Below are 17,110 nucleotides of genomic sequence, written 5' to 3' on the forward strand. Positions count from 1 at the left end.
TCACTCATGTCCATCACACCAACATTCCACACAGAACACTCACACCAGGCACCCAAGCCTTTCACTCATGTCCATCACACCAACATTCCACACAGAACACTCACACCAGGCACCCAAGCCTTTCACTCATGTCCATCACACCAGCATTCCACACAGAACACTCACACCAGGCACCCAAGCATTCCACTCATCTCCATCACACCAACATTCCACACAGAACACTCACACCAGGCACCCAAGCATTCCACTCATCTCCATCACACCAGCATACCACACAGAACACTCACACCAGGCACCCAAGCCTTTCACTCCTCTCCATCACACCAGCATTCCACACAGAACACTCACACCAGGCACCCAAGCATTCCACTCCTCTCCATCACACCAGCATTCCACACAGAACACTCACACCAGGCACCCAAGCATTCCACTCCTCTCCATCACACCAGCATTCCACACAGAACACTCACACCAGGCACCCAAGCATTCCACTCCTCTCCATCACACCAGCATTCCACACAGAACACTCACACCAGGCACCCACGCATTCCACTCATCTCCATCACACCAGCATTCCACACAGAACACTCACACCGGGCACCCAAGCATTCCACTCATCTCCATCACACCAGCATTCCACACAGAACACTCACACCAGGCACCCAAGCATTCCACTCATCTCCATCACACCAGCATACCACACAGAACACTCACACCAGGCACCCATGCATTCCACTCATCTCCATCACACCAGCATTCCACATAGAACACTCACACCAGGCACCCAAGCATTCCACTCATCTCCATCACACCAGCATTCCACACAGAACACTCACACCAGGCACCCACGCATTCCACTCATCTCCATCACACCAGCATTCCACACAGAACACTCACACCAGGCACCCAAGCATTCCACTCATCTCCATCACACCAGCATACCACACAGAACACTCACACCAGGCACCCAAGCCTTTCACTCCTCTCCATCACACCAGCATTCCACACAGAACACTCACACCAGGCACCCAAGCATTCCACTCATGTCCATCACACCAGCATTCCACACAGAACACTCACACCAGGCACCCAAGCATTCCACTCATCTCCATCACACCAACATTCCACACAGAACACTCACACCAGGCACCCAAGCATTCCACTCATCTCCATCACACCAGCATACCACACAGAACACTCACACCAGGCACCCAAGCCTTTCACTCCTCTCCATCACACCAGCATTCCACACAGAACACTCACACCAGGCACCCAAGCATTCCACTCCTCTCCATCACACCAGCATTCCACACAGAACACTCACACCAGGCACCCAAGCATTCCACTCCTCTCCATCACACCAGCATTCCACACAGAACACTCACACCAGGCACCCAAGCATTCCACTCCTCTCCATCACACCAGCATTCCACACAGAACACTCACACCAGGCACCCACGCATTCCACTCATCTCCATCACACCAGCATTCCACACAGAACACTCACACCGGGCACCCAAGCATTCCACTCATCTCCATCACACCAGCATTCCACACAGAACACTCACACCAGGCACCCAAGCATTCCACTCATCTCCATCACACCAGCATACCACACAGAACACTCACACCAGGCACCCACGCATTCCACTCATCTCCATCACACCAGCATTCCACATAGAACACTCACACCAGGCACCCAAGCATTCCACTCATCTCCATCACACCAGCATACCACACAGAGCACTCACACCAGGCACCCACGCATTCCACTCATCTCCATCACACCAGCATTCCACACAGAACACTCACACCAGGCACCCAAGCATTCCACTCATCTCCATCACACCAGCATTCCACACAGAACACTCACACCAGGCACCCAAGCATTCCACTCATCTCCATCACACCAGCATTCCACATAGAACACTCACACCAGCACCCAAGCATTCCACTCATCTCCATCACACCAGCATTCCACACAGAACACTCACACCAGGCACCCACGCATTCCACTCATCTCCATCACACCAGCATTCCACACAGAACACTCACACCAGGCACCCAAGCATTCCACTCATCTCCATCACACCAGCATTCCACATAGAACACTCACACCAGCACCCAAGCATTCCACTCATCTCCATCACACCAGCATTCCACATAGAACACTCACACCAGGTACCCAAGCATTCCACTCATCTCCATCACACCAGCATTCCACACAGAACACTCACACCAGGTACCCAAGCATTCCACTCATCTCCATCACACCAGCATTCCACATAGAACACTCACACCAGCACCCAAGCATTCCACTCCTCTCCATCACACCAGCATTCCACACAGAACACTCACACCAGGCACCCAAGCCTTTCACTCATGTCCATCACACCAGCATTCCACACAGAACACTCACACCAGGCACCCAAGCACTCCACTCATCTCCATCACACCAACATTCCACACAGAACACTCACACCAGGTACCCAAGCATTCCACTCATCTCCATCACACCAGCATTCCACACAGAACACTCACACCAGCACCCAAGCATTCCACTCATCTCCATCACACCAGCATTCCACATAGAACACTCACACCAGCACCCAAGCATTCCACTCATCTCCATCACACCAGCATTCCACATAGAACACTCACACTAGGCACCCAAGCATTCCACTCATCTCCATCACACCAACATTCCACACAGAACACTCACACCAGGCACCCACGCATTCCACTCATCTCCATCACACCAGCATACCACACAGAACACTCACACCAGGCACCCAAGCATTCCACTCATCTCCATCACACCAGCATACCACACAGAACACTCACACCAGGCACCCAAGCATTCCACTCATCTCCATCACTCCACACAGAACACTCACACCAGGCACCTAAGCATTCCACTCATCTCCATCACACCAGCATACCACACAGAACACTCACACCAGGCACCCAAGCATTCCACTCATCTCCATCACACCAGCATACCACACAGAACACTCACACCAGGCACCCACGCATTCCACTCATCTCCATCACACCAGCATTCCACATAGAACACTCACACCAGGCACCCAAGCATTCCACTCATCTCCATCACACCAACATTCCACACAGAACACTCACACCAGGCACCCACGCATTCCACTCATCTCCATCACACCAGCATACCACACAGAACACTCACACCAGGCACCCAAGCATTCCACTCATCTAAATCACACCTGCATACCACACAGAACACTCACACCAGGCACCCAAGCATTCCACTCATCTCCATCACACCAACATTCCACACAGAACACTCACACCAGGCACCCAAGCATTCCACTCATCTCCATCACACCAGCATACCACACAGAACACTCACACCAGGCACCCAAGCATTCCACTCATCTCCATCACACCAGCATTCCACACAGAACACTCACACCAGGCACCCAAGCATTCCACTCATCTCCATCACACCAACATTCCACACAGAACACTCACACCAGGCACCCACGCATTCCACTCATCTCCATCACACCAGCATTCCACACAGAACACTCACACCAGGCTCCCAAGCATTCCACTCATCTAAATCACACCAGCATACCACACAGAACACTCACACCAGGCACCCAAGCATTCCACTCATCTCCATCACACCAACATTCCACACAGAACACTCACACCAGGCACCCAAGCATTCCACTCATCTCCATCACACCAGCATACCACACAGAACACTCACACCAGGCACCCAAGCATTCCACTCATCTCCATCACACCAGCATACCACACAGAACACTCACACCAGGCACCCAAGCATTCCACTCATCTCCATCACACCAACATTCCACACAGAACACTCACACCAGGCACCCACGCATTCCACTCATCTCCATCACACCAGCATTCCACACAGAACACTCACACCAGGCACCCAAGCATTCCACTCATCTCCATCACACCAGCATTCCACACAGAACACTCACACCAGGCACCCAAGCATTCCACTCATCTCCATCACACCAGCATACCACACAGAACACTCACACCAGGCACCCAAGCCTTTCACTCCTCTCCATCACACCAGCATTCCACACAGAACACTCACACCAGGCACCCAAGCATTCCACTCATGTCCATCACACCAGCATTCCACACAGAACACTCACACCAGGCACCCAAGCCTTCCACTCATCTCCATCACACCAGCATTCCACACAGAACACTCACACCAGCACCCAAGCATTCCACTCATCTCCATCACACCAGCATTCCACACAGAACACTCACACCAGGCACCCAAGCATTCCACTCATCTCCATCACACCAGCATACCACACAGAACACTCACACCAGGCACCCAAGCATTCCACTCATCTCCATCACACCAGCATACCACACAGAACACTCTCACCAGGCACCCAAGCATTCCACTCATCTCCATCACACCAGCATACCACACAGAACACTCACACCAGGCACCCAAGCATTCCACTCATCTACATCACACCAGCATTCCACACAGAACACTCACACCAGGCACCCAAACATTCCACTCATCTCCATCACACCAGCATTCCACACAGAACACTCACACCAGGCACCCACGCATTCCACTCATCTCCATCACACCAGCATTCCACACAGAACACTCACACCAGGCACCCAAGCATTCCACTCATCTCCATCACACCAGCATTCCACACAGAACACTCACACCAGGCACCCAAACATTCCACTCATCTCCATCACACCAGCATTCCACACAGAACACTCACACCAGGCACCCACGCATTCCACTCATCTCCATCACACCAGCATTCCACACAGAACACTCACACCAGGCACCCACGCATTCCACTCATCTCCATCACACCAGCATTCCACACAGAACACTCACACCAGGCACCCAAACATTCCACTCATCTCCATCACACCAGCATTCCACACAGAACACTCACACCAGGCACCCAAGCATTCCACTCATCTCCATCACACCAGCATACCACACAGAACACTCACACCAGGCACCCAAACATTCCACTCATCTCCATCACACCAGCATTCCACACAGAACACTCACACCAGGCACCCAAACATTCCACTCATCTCCATCACACCAGCATTCCACACAGAACACTCACACCAGGCACCCACACATTCCACTCATCTCCATCACACCAGCATTCCACACAGAACACTCACACCAGGCACCCAAGCATTCCACTCATCTCCATCACACCAGCATTCCACATAGAACACTCACACCAGGCACCCAACCCTGTCACTCATGTCCATCACACCAGCATTCCACACAGAACACTCACACCAGGCACCCAAGCATTCCACTCATCTCATCACACCAACATTCCACACAGAACACTCACACCAGGCACCCACGCATTCCACTCATCTCCATCACACCAGCATTCCACACAGAACACTCACACCAGGCACCCACGCATTCCACTCATCTCCATCACACCAGCATTCCACACAGAACACTCACACCAGGCACCCAAACATTCCACTCATCTCCATCACACCAGCATTCCACACAGAACACTCACACCAGGCACCCACGCATTCCACTCATCTCCATCACACCAGCATTCCACACAGAACACTCACACCAGGCACCCAAACATTCCACTCATCTCCATCACACCAGCATTCCACACAGAACACTCACACCAGGCACCCAAACATTCCACTCATCTCCATCACACCAGCATTCCACACAGAACACTCACACCAGGCACCCACGCATTCCACTCATCTCCATCACACCAGCATTCCACACAGAACACTCACACCAGGCACCCAAGCATTCCACTCATCTCCATCACACCAGCATTCCACATAGAACACTCACACCAGGCACCCAACCCTGTCACTCATGTCCATCACACCAGCATTCCACACAGAACACTCACACCAGGCACCCAAGCATTCCACTCATCTCATCACACCAACATTCCACACAGAACACTCACACCAGGCACCCAAGCATTCCACTCATCTCCATCACACCAGCATTCCACACAGAACACTTACACTGGCTGAGCAGCTAGGGACCACATAACAGGGAACATTATAAACACAACAGGAAGATACCACATACTCTTAAACTTTGTAATAGTAACTACTTTTTGCTAGTCTCAAAAACCCGAGAGCAAAGTTACTAAAACATTTAAGAATAAATTACATGTATAAATTACTGACATTCTATGTTACCTTTGTGAGTAGCCCCTGTGGTGTTTCATCGTTTGCATTGGGCCACACCTCCATGGAAATGAGGGAACGCCCCCTAGTGATGACACTGGCAAAGAATATGCTTTTCCATACAAGTATCTGTGGCCCCTTCTATAATACCAAAGTACCACGGGTGTGCTGGAATTGAGTGCCTACAGCCACCCATTATGCCCAAAGTACACTCACTGTAACACAGGCCCTGACGAACATCTAAGTGGTGGAAAATAAAAGGGATCTTGTGGTCACAGGGAAAATCAACTATTCATCGGCAAGAGAGGTTCAGGCTTCCAAGGTTTGGGTCAGCCGCAGTTTCCTGATACGCTGCGCATTAAAGGTGTTACGTGTTTGTCTCTGCAAACCTCATTTCTTAAAACATGGGTCTACTAAACAGGAATGACTTCACCCTTCTTAGGTGCTTGGTGTTTGAATCTGTTTGCCTATCATTATGACACCCTAGTAATCGCCCTTGCACATTGATTTGTGTTACTTTGCTGTTGTTGGAGTTCTGCCTGTTTTGTTTACAAGGTAAAGATGGGGCCACATAGAGTTTCTTTAAGATTCAGGGCCATATTTATGAACCAGTTTGCGTCTTGTCTGCATCACACAACGTGGTAAATACACAACACAAACTTTAAGTCATGTTTATGAAGTCACGCAGGGCCACGTTGCGTGGCCCTGAGTGGTTTCTGGAGTAATGCTGGGCAAATGGCTGTGTTGTGTTTCTCTGCCTTGGGAAGGCGATCTATGGGCGGTGATGGGTGTTCCCACGCAACTCTCGTGGTGTTTGACACATTCACAGATTTACTATAACGGGTAAACCTCAGACAGTGCCGCAAATATACACCACCCCAGGAGCGACATCGCAAGGAGAAATACCCTTATTTCTCTTCCATATCACATAGCTAGAGGAATACGCCTCTCAGGATTGCTTTCGTGCAGGAAGGTGCCTCGTCCTGATCAACAAACAGTCCTACATGAGGCACAGGCACCCTGGCACCATTGTGCAAGGATGCCTGAATGGAGCTAGGCAGCCAAAATGAAACAACCGCAGGGGAAAAGGCAGGAATGTGCCGTATTCTTTTATATATAGCGCATTCCTTCCCTTCCCTGTCACTCGGTGGAGAACATCAAGGTGACAGGCTGCCCTGCGCGACAATCCCCATAAACACGCCCCTCAGTGAAAAAAAAACACTGAAAATACTTGCCCTAAGTCAAGCTCCCGACTGTGCTTTTCTACCACTCGCAACTTCATGTTCTTTCTCCTTTTTATAACACTCTTCTGTGAGGACACAACTTGCTCTCCATGCAGCTTTAGCTGTTTGGCAAGACCTCACATCACCACCACACACCACAGACTGCACCTCATAGAAAAAACACAACACACACAACAGAACATATCATCCTCAGAAAGAGATTTTGGGTCAACCATTTCAGCCATTGACTCGTTTGGCAAGCATCATCTCCCACGTCTAATCAACCAACCATCCAAAGCCATCTGACCTCCTCGCTACCATGCCTTAAAGCTAACCCTCTCCAGATACAGACCTACAGTCCCACCACCCCCACCAACCTACCACACCCAACCTACAATACTTACCCTCCCATATCTATTACACCAAAACTAGAACACCTGACCTACCCTAGATATCTACCATACCTACCAAACCTCCTGGGGGCGTGGCCCAGCAACATGGCCATGAAGACTCGTCTGCCGGTGCTCCCACCTACAAGCCCTGTATCTGGCAACATCCTGAGGCCCTGAGAGGCGATAATACCCCAAAGCAGAGGGAACACTGCCTAGAGTTCGAGTGGGCTTGTCCTGTGTGTAAGGACTCAGAGTCAGTCAGCATTCTAGTGCTGAGTATGTATTCACACTAAACACCCACCCACCACTGATGTCACTGGTCAGGTGACACAGCTCTAATAAAAGTGGCCGAGTGCACGTGCTCTGGGCCAGTTGCACCATGTATCCAGTGTGTCCTGCGTCTTACTGATTATCAGCATGAGGGCCTAGGGCCCACCCTACAATGGCGATGAGGGCGGATGCTAGACACGCGTGCCGCAGCTAAATGAAAATCAATGGAAAAGGGGAAGAGAATGCTGCCTGCCTGAGGGCACCCCCTATGACGATCGGCGCCGGCTGCCGAGAGGCCCGCGGGGCGTGTGTCGAGCCCCGGCCTGAAGAAGAAAGAGAAAGTGCTGACCACGCGGAACTCACCCGCGGTGGTCGCAACCAGGTGCCACACTGGAAGAAGCGGACCGGCCAGAGCCCACCTGTACCGGCCGCAATTGAGACTGTGACAACGCGGATCGACTGGAGCACACCCGCGTCGACCGTGACGGCCCCAACTGTGAGGCGTCCTCCGCGGAGCCCACCCACGTGGAGGAGGAAGGCCGTCAGCCGAAGGTGAGCCCAAGCGCGATCCTAGCAGCCCTACGTTCCACGAGGCCAGCGGACCTCACCCGCATGTCCGTGGCACCCTGCCGAGCACAGTGCGGCCAACAATGAACATATACTAAAGCAGGACCAGCGGAGCCCACCCGCGGCCTGCCTGCAGCGTCCCGCGACGCGCAGCGTATGTGAAGTGCGGCGGCGGGGTGAATAAACTTACTCGACAACGGACCTGAGAAGCCCTGTGTGGCTCGGAGCACTTACCTTCCACTTTAGCGGGACCCTGCCAGCTGTCTCCCCCTGCCGCCGCAGCCCCTGACATCGCGCTGCGGCAGCCGTGCGGGGGAGACTACAATCCCCAGCCTGCTTTGCGGCAGGAAGCCGCGGGATACCACTTCCGCGCCAGGAGGCGCTACAAAGTCCCCCAGCAGTCCCAGGGGAGCGGGCGGCCACTCGACAACGGACCTGAGAAGCCCTGTGTGGCTCGGAGCACTTACCTTCCACTTTAGCGGGACCCTGCCAGCTGTATCCCCCCGCCGCAGCCCCTGACATCGCGCTGCGGCAGCCGTGCGGGGGAGACTACAATCCCCAGCCTGCTTTGCGGCAAGAAGCCGCGGGATACCACTTCCGCGCCAGGAGGTGCTACAAAGTCCCCCAACAGTCCCGCGTCGCGGGAGCGCGCGGGAGCGCCGGGCTAAGCCCGGGCAAAGGGCGGGCCCTCTGTGGCCCTCAGAGGCACGAGGAGGACGGGACGGGCCACGTTTCCTGGCCCCATAGCAATAGAAGGTACAGTTATATATACCATGTACATGACTATTCGCGGACATTCCTGGCTTTTTCAACATAGTCACTGTTCTGATTATTCTGTATTATCAGTGTCACACAAGGGGGCATACTAAACTCACCTATCACTGCCAGAGAATGGAACATCTTTTCCAGAGTTATGCATCACCTACCAATATCTGTGAAATAGATATTGATGACCGTTCCCAATTGTTATCCCCGTCACACACCCCGGTTAATTTGCCAATCCTGTCCTACTGGGAGGAATTAAATGCTCTGTGTGGGACTAAGTTCATTCCAATAACATCCCCCCCCCGTAAAAGGCCTTACTACTAACGCTCCCTCTGACAGAACTTGTGAACCTCCCCTACCACCCAATGAGGATAACATTCAGACCACTGCGCTGTTGCCGGGCCAAAGTGTGAAAAGGAAACATGACGGGACAAATGATTGCGAACTCCAACCTAAAACTTAAAAACTTTGTATCGATCCCCCAACGCCTGCCATAAACTCCATCATATCCAGGGGGGTCGCCGAACGCTTGGATGATAAAGTATCTTTGCCTCTATCGCAATTACTGCCTCAGCTTGAACAATTGTTAAATTCTGTAATGGCACCCCTGTTAGAACGAATTACTTCTTTAGGGGATAGGCTGACAAGTATAGAGATTGCTATTAAGGATAACTCTTCATCTGTTACAAATATGGCAATACCCAATTGTACCACTTCACCTACTGTACCTGAAGGCCCTATGCTGACGGACATTACAAAAACTGCTTCCGTTGAAAGACAACTTCCCAGCATGCTACCCCCAATTGATACTAGAACTGCCCATAAACCTTTGTACAACTCAAGAATAAATGTCCGGACTACTAAACAGCCTCCCAAGTGTCAACCACCACTGGTCACTAAAATTGTCCCCAATCCCTTATTAACAAACTACTCCGCTGCTAGAGCAGAGCCAAACAGAGCAGCACGTATAGACCTACCTCCGGAAGCCGCCCCCTTTGTGCTAGTTCTCTCTGGAGTACCAGCTCCCTCACGTAGGAAACCCGAGAGATACCAGGACCTATTACACAAGGTCACCTTCTGGCTAGATAAAAATAGACCCCTGCCACCCAACAAGGATGGAGGTATCCTGAGTGTCAGAAGGGTGGGCTGGTTAGGGTCTCTACCTAAGGACATTCCCGGGGACCTAATCCTTGTTAAATTTAGGAATAGGAACATTGTCCCCTATTTACGATCCTGCCAGCCCCACGAAGGTGACGGCCCCATCTCCATTTGGGATTTGTATGATTTTTATCCGTGTACCTCACACTGCTCCCCTCCAAGATCCACAGCAGATTTGTTAGGAAGGGGTGGTATTAGCTTACCAGCCATCCATAGATTTGATTTATTTTATAAACACTGTAATGTTTGAGTAATGAAGTTTACTCTTCAAACTAGTCAGCAATGCAGACTTTATGTGGTATGTTCCTTAATGAGGAATAGGCTCCTATAGGTTGGGCACATGATTCTTTTAACTTGCACGAAGAGCCAGTCTGGGTAGCATTCTTGAAATGACTCTTATTAATTGTATTAACACGTACATAAACGTCTTTCTCTGTCATCTATTTGTTTTTTAAATAAGACTCTTGAAAATTCTAACTGTTTGTATAAATTTGTATATATTAGAAATGTGTTTTGTGTACGTATTTTATATGCTTGTCTTTTATGAAGGAAAACTTCGAAATAAAGACGTTAAAAACTGAACTGAACTGAATAAACTTAAAAGAAGAGCGCCCGCAGTGTGAGGAGAGCTGCCGGGTGCCGAGTAATTAGAGCAGAGCCCACCCACGAGTGCTCAGACCCCCAGGCGCTGGACACACTACTTTGCCGGAGGGCGTAGGGGTAGAAACGGAGCCGAGCGGGTGCCCACACTGCGTCTGAGGAATCACCAACTGCACCCTTCGCAGCGCGTGAAATGCAAGACCTGCTGCAAAGGGCGGAAAGATTCCCAACAGCACCGACTCCCCCACCCCGCCGCGCAGCGTGAGTAAAGTGAGGCTGCGGCGGCGGGGTGCACAGAAACGGCATCTAGACTGCGAAGGAACGAGGCAGACATCCCCAACGCCCGTGCCTCAACACAGTGAGCGGACTCCAGCAGCAGCGCCACCCCTCCTCCCGCGAAATGAGAGGCTGCTGCGGGTGGAGGTCACGAGGAGACAACGAAGGAAGCGGCAGCGGCACCAGCACCCCACGCTGCCTGTGGTGAGGAAGACCTGCTGCGAGGGGCAGGAATGGTTCTGAATGAAAAAGGAACGCAAAGCGCCTTAAGCGGAGCCCACCCGCAGCAGTGTCAACACGACCCACACACACACAAACACTCTCCCTGAAAAAAGAAAAAGAAGACTACGCGCCACCTGCAGCAATTGGGACGAGCAGAGAGCCGGTGCTCACACCCCCCTGTCCCCGCGAGTGAGGATGACTGTGCCCGAGCAAAGCAGGCAGACCTAGGTGGCAGCGAGAGCCACCTCCTCCGCTCACCAAAGCCCCAACATTAAGAAAATAAATAGGGAACTTACCAGACATCAACAAGCCTACAATAGGAGGCAGCACCACCCACACGTTGTCTGCTGCCCCCAGCACACCAGCAGAGCCAGAGTGGCTGCACCAACACTTGCCCCCACGCAGCACACAGCCCAGCACCGGCAGCCCCATCAGGAAGAACGGAGGAAAGCTCCAGAAAAGCACAAAACAACCTGGACTGCCACCAAAGCTATCTAACCCTGCCATCTAGTGGACCTTTCTAGTACTGCATGGAACAAGGAACCAAACAAGCCTGGACAAGCCAAACAGTCATAGCAGCAGCACGGAGGTGAATGGCAGCTGCGTGCTAGAAGAAAGGACAAAGGAAGGCAACACTAGACAGGAATACAGCGAGGACTGTCAAGCACGAAGGTAAATGAACAGCAACGCTGACTACGGATGTAAAAGGCGATGGCGCAGGAGCGCACCAGAAGCACAAGAATGCGACAGAACCCCAGAAACGCTCCAGAAGCCCCAGAAGTGCGTCAGGAGTGCAGCAACTCCACGCAGGACATTCCAGAGGATACGCAGAACTTGCGCAGAAGAAAAACGAACAAAGAACGCAGCCTTCAGCGCGCGTGAAAGGAAAGACCAGAAGAACTTCAACGGAGTAGTGACGCAACCCTCCAAAGCAACCCTCCAGAAGCACACACTCCAGAAGCACCTACGCCACGCCGGAAAAGAACACAGCGATGCCTAGTGGCCACGGGCCATCGCTGCAGCAGTATGGCGAAAGTAGGAGCACCCCCACAAGAACCGACGGTGATTCTGGAACCCGGCAACAGGAAGTGCAAAGCCGCATGACACAAATGCGCACCAGTGCAGACAGCACTAGCCCAAGGCAGCAAGCCACAAGGAAACACCCGAAGAGCGCACCCAGATGCGCGCCAAAGCACCCGAACTGCGACGCAAAAGAAAAATGGTCGCGCAGACAACCCGCAGCATTGAAGACTCAGCACAAGAGCAACCTGACCACTCAGCCTGGTCACAAAGCACGAATCCGACCAGCCAGATGGTCGCCACAAGAAGTCAACCAGCCAGATGGTCGCACCACAAAGCCTACCTGCCAGACCTCGGCAGAAGGAACCAGCACGAGGTCCAAGAAGTTCAGCCAAGGCGCAGTCCGTGGACATGGACCAATGAACTTCAACTTCACAATTAATGGAGACGACCGAAAGAGGAAGTGAAGGTCGCAACGCTAACCCTGGGAGTTAAGTGACAAGAAGATAGTGTCCTAGAACTAGGACAAGACCAGGAGGACACGTGCAGAGTGCGTGCACTGCACGGGGAAGCCTGGCCAGGAAGGATGAAGAAGATCGAGCCAGTTACGTCGCGAGAAGAAAGAAAGTGGCCACCGCCACTGAGGAAGAAGGAAGAAGAAATCAGAGTGGCACACCGCCATCTCAAGAAGAAGGAAGAAAGTTCAGAGTGGCCACCGCCACTGAGAAAGAAGGAAGAAGAAATCAGAGTGGCACCCTGCCACTGCAAGAAGTAGCCGCCCCTGCGGAAAGAAGGAAGGTGACAGGCACTGGAATACCTGAGTGCGTTGGAGAACAAGGTGACAGGCACTGTAACGTCTGAGTGCATTGGAAGACAAGGCCTGGCAAGAGTACTGGCAGCACAGATCAAAGACAGCTACCTACGAGCCATCCACATGGCGATCGCAGAAGAGAGCAAGTTAGACTGTTGGCGACATCTACCTCTGGGGTTGACCGGAAGATTGGATGGCGAGACTGCTCAGGCCTCTGGAAGCCGAGGAACTGACCACCTCACACCAGCCCGTGGCAACCCAAGAAGCAGAGGCCTCAAGGGACTCTGGTGGCAGCAAGTCCCGCCCGTGAGACAGATCTACGGATGCAGGACCCACGGGGATGAAAGCCTCACGAGCAAGGAAAAAGAGTCGACAACCCAACCTTCAGGTGGAACTAGGACACAACGGTGAGGCTCGTGGAGCGCCCTGCTCACGGCCCGAAGGCTATGGTAGAGCAACACGACCAACAACACCAGTCCAGTGGAAACCTGGCAAAGAGGTCCTCCCAGACATCTTGTGAGAGAAGAACACCGGCGAGAGGGGCATCCTAGTGAGAGGGATGTTTGCACCTACTCTCTTCACCTGCCAAGAGACAACATTGAAGTCTGCCCGGAAACATCACGAAGCCAGAATGGATAAGAAAAGCCAGAAGACAGTCAACACCTATGTCATCCATCTCTCTATCATCATCACCAAGTGAGCGAAGAAAAGGCAGGGCTGATAACAACGTCCAGATGGCACAGACAAAGAAGGAACCCGCCGAACAACTGCGAGCCGTGACACAGAGAACTATTAGTCCGGAATGCAGGAACTACACGGCCTGCGGCATACAAGCAGCCAAAAAGACTCGTTTGAAATCATGAGTCCTTTGTTATATGTTTGGTGTTTTCTTTTTCCCACACGGTTTTGGACATTTTCCGGTTGGTTTGTTTTTCACCAATTTTGGGAGGGATGTAAGGACTCAGAGTCAGTCAGCATTCTAGTGCTGAGTATGTATTCACACTAAACACCCACCCACCACTGATGTCACTGGTCAGGTGACACAGCTCTAATAAAAGTGGCCGAGTGCACGTGCTCAGGGCCAGTTGCACCATGTATCCAGTGTGTCCTGCGTCTTACTGATTACCAGCAGGAGGGCCTAGGTCCCGACCCTACACTGTGCACAATGATACTGAAACCGATCACTGAAACACATGCGGGGAGCTGAAGCGATCGAGACCTGGTGTGGGGGCCACGCCCTCTTGGTAGCCGCGAAGAGGAATGCTTGAGGAAGACCCGAGACCTATAGAACTCTAAAAGCCTGATTGGGGTGCTCCTGCAAGGTGTCCTGGGGCCACAGTGAGCTGAAAAACAGCTGGGGGCCAGCGAATGGCACTGGGGATGCTGCAGAGAAGAGGGCAGACCAACAGGCCCCTTCCGCCTTGACGTTCCAGTGGAGGACTACAAGAGGAGGCCCCGAGACATGTACAGACCCGAACACCCGACATAGAAGTTCCTGCAGGGATCTTGGCTCCATTACACACCAGAGGGCGGCTGTCCGCCAACGTTTGGCATGGAGAGATGTCACCGGGTAGAGCTCTGTTCAGCAGACCCCCCGATGAGGAAGATCGAGACACAAGACGGGATCCTGGGGCGGGAATCAGTAACCCCCAACACCAGGAGGGCTGTAGCCCAGCAGAAAAGCCTACCACCACCGATAATGAGCACGACTGGAGTCCTGCGACTGTGGTGTTACAGTGGGCTCTGAGGGAGTAGCCTGCCATGGCTGCCTTTGGAAGGGCCTTTGTAAGAGTGGAGGGGCTCACCGAGACTGGGACGCGACTATCACCAGGTGAAGAGCTTGAGAACAAAAACCTACACGGCTGAGGCCTGTGGACCTTAGAGGTGGACCTGCAAGGAGAAGACATGGGACCTAACCTGAGAGGACCCTGCCTGGTGTAGTGGTGTCCATTGCATGCTACGGTGTCCGGGACCAGGCCCCAGTTGAAGGCACTAAATAGTGAAGAACAAAGGGGGTAGGACAGTAGAAATCAATAGAGTCATGAAATGTGCACAACCCCTACCGCAGATCCTAAACCTTAGGGAATCATGCTGGAGGACCCAGATGGTGGGAGAGACAGGGGCCGTGTCAGCAACCCCCCGCTTCAAGACAAACTGGCGGCAATCCAGAATACCCAAGAATACATGGTGCACAGGATAGACTCCATAGCCAAATTGGTCAATCAGTTACGATATGAACTCCATAATGTCTCAAAGAGGGTGACCACCAGTGAGCACACTGTGGACACGCTGCAGACTGAGGTTCGCTCACTCCGAGACACTGTCCTTGCGCTTCAAAAAAAGGTAGTACACCTTGACGATTGGACCAAGGACTCTGACGGTAGATCACGCAGGAACAATTTATGATTTGATCAGAGAGAGCAGCAGGTCCCTCAGCAGAGCTCTTCCTGAAGGTCTGGATTGTTAAGGTACTAGCCCCCAGGAGGTTGTCTAATATTTTCAATGTTGAAAGAGCGCACAGTGCACTGCCTAGGGCCATGATTGCCGACTCTTCAACCACCAGGATAGCGACACCATCCTGCAAGCCACCCCCACAAAGGGGCTGTTGCAATTTGAGGGTGAGCCCCATTTCAAAGAAAATCCTTCTTAGATGTCAAACAACTGGTCCTTTTCCCTGCCAAACTGTGAATTGAACATAAATAGAAGGCTCTGTTCTTTCCTCCGCAACAGAAGTGAGTGACTGCTGCACTGCCTGGGATGGTGGAGCGCATACTTGGTGCCCTCAACGGAACCCCCCACCCTGCAGACCCGCCTGGCTCCAAACATGGTCAGAGGAGGCAATAAAGACAGAGACCCAGGAACAGTGGAGGGGGTTTGGGACAAATCCGAGTCTGCCCGGATGGGATGTTGAGGGCTTCGGATACGGTCCCGGACTCAGATAGGGCCACACAGGATCAGCCTGTGCCAACGAGTTTCCTGGGTGGACGGATGGCTGAGGAGGCACTACATGAACGTACTCAAATGGGTCAGATAAGTAAACATTGGGGTGGAATATTGTGTGGTTAATGCCGTGAAATCCATGGGAAAGACATTGTTCTGAAAATGATCATCTGGGAGACCTCACTCATACACACCTATACGTGTTGGCAGGGGGTCTCCCTCACAAGACGTTGGTTACGGGGTGTGGCCCTAGAAGCCTTGGCCTCACACCTCACCAGATGGCCAATCACTAGCGTAGCACCTGGCGTACACCATGTTTTTTTATTGAACCACATACCTGTTTACTTGATGGTTATGGAAATGTGGATGTTTGTTGTATTTCAGGATGTGGGGGTAATGGGTGGCAGACAAGATTCTTTAGTCTCTGTGCTTGGGAGATGAATGGGTTGGTGAACCTGCCAAGGGGGAGGGGGATGTTGGGATTGCTCAGTGAGTATTGGTTTTGGGAAGGTTTTCTTGGTTTCAGTTACACCCATGTTGACTTGCTCAGAGGGCATTGCTGGGGGATTTCCATTGGATGACATATGGGCCAAGGCTAGTCTGGGAGGGCGTGAAGGCACAGGGGAGTGCTC

The sequence above is a fragment of the Lissotriton helveticus genome, chromosome 7 (assembly GCF_964261635.1).
Source record: "Lissotriton helveticus chromosome 7, aLisHel1.1, whole genome shotgun sequence".
Classification (NCBI taxonomy): Eukaryota; Metazoa; Chordata; class Amphibia; order Caudata; family Salamandridae; genus Lissotriton; species Lissotriton helveticus.